Below are 6000 nucleotides of genomic sequence, written 5' to 3'. Positions count from 1 at the left end.
TTCTCCACCCCAATTTTTGTTTTTGTTGCTATGCATCAACTTCCAAGGCTTTAAGTTGCATTTTAGAATAAGACAAACCTCACATGGAAGTTTGGAAGGGTAGAATGAGTTATTCCATGTAAAGCAGTTAGAGCAGTATCTGGCACTTTTAGCCATTTTTACTTTCTCTGTTATAGATGACCAATCTCATACCTAAGGTGTGGCCAAGTGTTAGAATGGAATCATAATCAGAACAGTCTCACTCTCAAATTTTATGCTTCTTAGACTTAAATCTCTTTCTCTCCAATTTAGTGCTCATTGTTCTTTCTGTACAGAGTCTATTTGCTTTCACTATGATCCTTTAGAAAATAGGATAAGCTTCTAGGCCATTTTGGATGACCTGCCTATCTTAGATTTCCTGAGCCAGTGTTGATGACCTTCTACTCTATTGGACATGTATTTGTAGTACTGCATGTAGTCCATATTTCACAGTGTACTTGAGCATATCAAAAGCCACGTTGGATACTTCTTTTTGATAGTTATGTTTTCATTCATTCATTTGTTCAACAAACTCTTACGAAGCATCTACTATGTAAAAAAACCTTTTAAAACATTGTAGCAACTGTAATGAAGAGTAAGATTTGGCTTCCTTCTTTAAGGATCTTAAAAAAAGAATGGACGAGACAGCCTGGTAAACTACTCACTGGAATGCAAGGCAGAATGGAGTACTGTAGCTCTCTCAGGAAGATGGAAACTACGCGTGTTGTTGAAAACAGAAGAAGCAATCTCGGAGAAGATTGAGCCAGGAATTGGGGAGACCTTTGGGAGCAGACCCAGATGTGGGCGATGGGATCAACAGCCAGGCCCAGCAGAATGCCTAGAGTACGGGCAATAACTGATTGTTTGTTCTATGGTTAAACTCAGTGAAGTCTCTGGAGATATAGGTGTTTCTCATCAAGTGAGCAGAGTACAGAGGTTGATTGACAAAGAGGTCATTATATGGGGCTCAAGCTGACAAAGTGTCGGCTCATATCAAGGAGATATAGCAGTACTTCTTCAGGTCTCTATGCTCTGAGCAAAACAGGAAAATCAGGCATGGATCTCAAGACAGGGACCCAAGATGATGGCTTGATTGTAGGGACAAAACAGAAGATTAATTGTTAAACTTGAAGCAGCAAATTTTACCTAAAATTAATTCCAGGAGTTTATAGAGTACCTTAAACTCCCATCAAGATCCCAGAATCTGGAGCAGGACTAGCGTGCAGCTTGGGACCCAGTCAGCCTCAGCTAGGAGGAGTACTGGAGGGGAGGGGCCCGGCAGGGTCATTATGATGCCTCTTTACTTGTTGCCAGTTCCCTGTCTATTAGCTCCTACATTCACTGTCTGGCGGGTGGGTTGTGCTTTTGGATTAAGTTCTTCTTTTGAGTCTTATCTGAATTCTCTTTGCTCAGGTTTCCAAATTGCTCTGGGTGACATCTGCTTGTCACCAGTGAAACCAAAAGGACAGCAGGGTAGATTGCCTTCCACAGGACAGACAGGTAATTGCAGCTTTAATTTTGTTTTGTTTTTGGAAGGATCCAGGTGTCCAACCTCTTTATCTCACAAAAGAACCTTAATAAATGTGGGAGTGTTGGCAGACAAGATGGCCCAGTGGGCAGTCTGCCCATCAGATGTGTTAGACTTCTGCTATTGAAATGGTACTTCCCATGGAAGCATCACACATCAGGAATTCTCTGCTGGTCCAAGCACCCCAACAGCTTCCAAGCTAGGAGCACAATTAGAGACATGGAGACTTCTAAGCAGCCAAGAGATACATTTCACCCTGGAAATTCAGATCTCAACAGAGAGTGCTCGTGCTTTGTGAACATAAATCATTCCCATGAAAAGCCTTTCTTGTTGTGAAACCAAATTCTCTGGAGCTGGAATCTGTTGGCTAGTTGGTGGGTGTGTCTGTGACATTGAAGAATTGACCACTTTAGAAGTTGTGCACATATACAATATGAGCTGGGTTTTCTAGAATCTGGATTTAATTGTCTTCCCTTTCAAAACCTACCTGCTTTGCTGCACATATGCCCAGAGTGGAGTGAGATGTGGGGAAAGCAGGGCTTAATCAAAAGTGCAGTAGGCCAAGGCTTGGGTCCAGGCTGAGCAGCAGCCTCGGGAGATTGTCTGGGGAGGTTCTACCAGCACCTGGAAGCATAGTGGGTCCAAGGAAATTGATGATCAGTGAGGATCAGGGGCCTCTGGCAGGAGGCAAAATCTGAGGCCTCAGAAGGTAGACAGAGCCCAGAATAAGGAACTGCTATATTTCCCTATGTAGGGACTGGATGGAGTTGATGAGTAAACTATATTTCCTAGAAATGCTGGGGGTTGGTAAAAGATAGAAGACATCAGTCAACTCTGGGACTCAGATATGGGGGCCAGAGAAAGTTTTGTTTACTAGAATGGTGAATGCAGTGGGAAAGGTTTGTTCAGAAAGGAATAAAGCCTAGCGACCAGAGCTGATTGCATGGACCCAAGGATTTCAGTATAAGCATTCTTCCACCCTTTAGGTGCCAGAGCAATGTCATTTTAGCTATCTTCTGAGTAACCAGGTATATGGCAGGTACTGTGTTTTTTTTGTGAGGAAGATGGCCCTGAGCTAACATCTCTGCCAATCTTGTATGTGGGATGCCTCCACAGCATGGCTTTACAAGCAATGCATAGGTCTGTGCCTGGGATCTTAACCTGCAAACCCAGGGCCTCTTCAATGGAGGGAGTGAACTTAACCACTACACCACTGGGCCAGCCCTGGCAGGTACTGTTTTTTACAGGCAAAAAGGAACTGCTAAAAAAAACCTCTTGAACTTAGAGGATGCAACTAGATCCAATCATGAATTCTTGCAGGATAGCCTTGATTCTTGGATTCTAGCAAGTGTGTCTATTTCCAGGATGTTGAAAACAGATTGGCTCAGGCCTACTGTCCTGAAAAGTTGCAGGGTCAAGGGGTAGCCTCAGGGAGACTTACCTTAGTGAAGAACTTTCTTGGATTCCAAAGATTTGCCTCTTCCCCTGGCCTCCTGCCTTCTGGAATAAACAAATGAAAGTTCCTTTGATAGAGCGGAAATGGTTGGCTGTTGGCCTGGTCTGGAATGGGTAGCTGGATCTAGCCCTGGACAAGTCAGAGAACTGGCTGAAACTGGATACAGCTGGTAAGAGAGAAGTTTCTAGAACTTGAACTGTACTAAGGGCCTCTTAGTGTAGCTCCAGTGAGAACAAAAGAGTAGGAATCCAAGGATGAAGAGGACCGGTTGGGGCAGCACAAGGGCTCTGAAGAGACAGCATTGGCTGGTTTGGAGGATGTGGTCAGGCTTCAGAGAAGATTGGCACAGGATTTGAACACTCAGGGGAGACTGAGAAAAACCTGGAGGAACTGGGGACAAAGCAAGGCTAGGTCTCCCTGTTTCTATGGAAGCAGATCTCTGAAGGCTTCCATGATTCTAGCAAAATCTGCTTATTGTGTATCCAGCACACATTGTTGTATTTGTTGGGTATCGTGCTTCATTAGTGCATTTGTTTACCAAACATTTGTCTGCTCAGCCAGGTAGGATATAGCCTGCTTTGATAGCGAGGACAGGGAATAGATAGAAATTTTTGTATAATTTGGCCTAGAAGCTGAAATTAGATTACAGCTGGGGTTCTGCTGTATTCTTTTGGCAAGCTGCCGGTATTCTTCGGCGTTCCCCTCTGCTTCGTCTGATTTGGTTCCTCTCCACTCCACGTCGTTCCATTCCAGTTTATTTCGTTTCTGTTCAGAGCTACAGCTGTGCTAGTGGCGTGGTCCAAAGATGAATAGGCGAACTGTTGGCTCACGAGGAGTTCCGTTAAGTGTGTTTCATGGAGGACTAATCTTGTGAACTGCCCCTCAAAAAAAAAGTTTCATTTTATTCTCTCATGGAGAGACATATTATCATCTGAAAATGTATTGAAAGCTTGCAATAGATAAACTGGTTCGGTTTTGTTTAACCTGTTTCCTCAAGATACTTGGCCACAGAAAAATGTTTGTTGTTTAAATACTTATTGAGAGTGCATTGAATTGTTTTAGGAAATCATGGGATTGACACATATGGTGGCTAGTTGGCTGATCTATGCTGGCTCCAAATTTTAGTGTCCAGGTAGACCAAAAAGGGAAAGCACTTTTAGAATAAGCTGGCGCCTCTGGAGCTGTGTGGATATTGAAATGCTGGGACAGGGCTTGATCACGTGAGTGGGCTCTGGCCACAGGTCTTTAGCAATATCATTAAAGCCCGGGTAGGAAACGCTTGGAGGGAGAAGATGAAATTTTTTTTCCTGGCATTTTCTCAGCTTTAAATTTCAAGGGTTACTGATTGGCTAGTGTGATGATGCTCACCTGTTTTTTTTTTTTTTTTAATAGAAATATGTCAGAAGACATTCACATGGAAACTGTGTCCATGGTTATACTCAAAGGTTTACTCGAATTCCGCCTAGAAACCTGGCTCCTATGCTCTGGACAAAATCCTCTGTCATTGAGTGTTTGAAGACACGAGAATACAGGTTTGGCTTCAATCTTGCTGTGTCTAGATTGGGAACATAAAGGTCAGTGGCTTTACAAAGGGCTTGTTGATGCCACTCGTAGGAGTCTGGTTATTTTGGTGCCCAGTATGTTGTCAAAGTCAGTACTGAGAGCCCTCTTGTGAACACAACTGGGCTCAATATTCCAGATAAATGTGCAACAATGAAGAAGGTGACAGAGGAAATCAAGGCAGCAGTTGATGCATAGGTGGCTTGATAGGAGGGCAGTAGAGGGATCCCATGGCAGAGGGAGGCACGGGTCAGTGTGAGAGAAGAGCAGTGAAACTTGTTTTGTGGCCAGCAGTAGGGGCTAGCAGAAAGCCTGTCCTCATCAGAAAGATCTGCTGTCACATGATGAGGACCAAGCTGTGAGACCTGAGTTTCAAGCTTGGAATTCCAGTTCTGGGAAAGGATTGGACAGAGAGCTGAGGCTGGGATCGTGATCCCAGCAGCACTGGAATTAAAACAGTTGCAAGTGCTTGCAGAACAAGTAAAAGCCAAGTAGCATACTAAAGATACTTACTGCAAAACTAAGGCCTCTTGTGCTCAAAAAGACTGTGGCCAGGATTTGGCCTGGGCACTAGTAGAGGGGCTCAACTTTGAGACGGGTTCCATGACTACACCTGAGAAATTTGCGGTCATCAGTTTACACTAAACTAAATGCCTGGTGGTCACCTCTTTCATTGCTTGTTAGAAATCAATATAAAGACAAAATTAAATTTAAATGTGTGCTCAATTGATATTTCTGATTCTATTGTTATTGTCCGATAAATATTCCAGTATTCTCAAGAATAATTTAATCAAAGCACCAGCAAATGTCAAACAGTATCAGTTTTATAGTGTGATGTGTGATAATGTTCACACAGCATCTTTCATGTTTCTAAATGTACTAGAGCATTATGCTCATTATTCTATTTCACTGAGTTTTGCAAAATTTCAATGATTTCCTAATTATGGAAAAAAATTTAAAACTTCCTATTCAATCTTTTCTGTCTTTCTCATAAACAAAATATACTCACATATTCATTCTTATTCTGTCTTGTGTTTCTCCCTTGCTTCCTTTTTTTTTTCTTGAATGTTTGTTCTTCTGGAAAGGACCTCTAAAAATGTTTTATTTAAGCTCTATGGCATTTCTGCACCACAGGATCCTTGTACTCCAAACAATGATTTCTTTTTTTTTCTATTTTAAAATGAGATTGTGTAAGATTTTTGCTCCCTTCCTATGAGGTAGGTAGGGTGGGTGGTATTATATCTATTTTACAGATGGAGAGTCTAAGGGATAAAGACAAAGATTTATCTAAAGGCGTGTGAGTGGTTTCTATGAGGATCAAATTGCAATGCAGTTAAATGGTCTCTTTCTTATAGTTCTCTGCAGTACATGGAAGCTGTGATGTGTGGAGAATTTCCCATGGAGAGTTTTCAGAATCTCGAAATCACAGGGTCAGACT

General features: G+C 42.5%; 1 long non-coding RNA gene across 1 annotated transcript in view; it reads left to right on the top strand.

Moving 5' to 3' along the window:
- The first annotated feature begins 611 nt into the window (after window positions 1-611).
- LOC123277371 (uncharacterized) overlaps window positions 612-6000 on the top strand; it is a 261288-nt gene continuing 255899 nt past the window's right edge. Inside the window, exons 1-3 of the long non-coding RNA XR_011494568.1 lie at window positions 612-861; window positions 1432-1518; window positions 4395-4534. This is a non-coding gene — a long non-coding RNA (uncharacterized lncRNA). The remainder of the gene's footprint in view (window positions 862-1431; window positions 1519-4394; window positions 4535-6000) is intronic.

This window comes from Equus asinus, chromosome 15 (assembly GCF_041296235.1).
Source record: "Equus asinus isolate D_3611 breed Donkey chromosome 15, EquAss-T2T_v2, whole genome shotgun sequence".
Taxonomy (NCBI): domain Eukaryota; kingdom Metazoa; phylum Chordata; class Mammalia; order Perissodactyla; family Equidae; genus Equus; species Equus asinus.
This window is presented reverse-complemented; position numbering and strand designations above follow the sequence as displayed.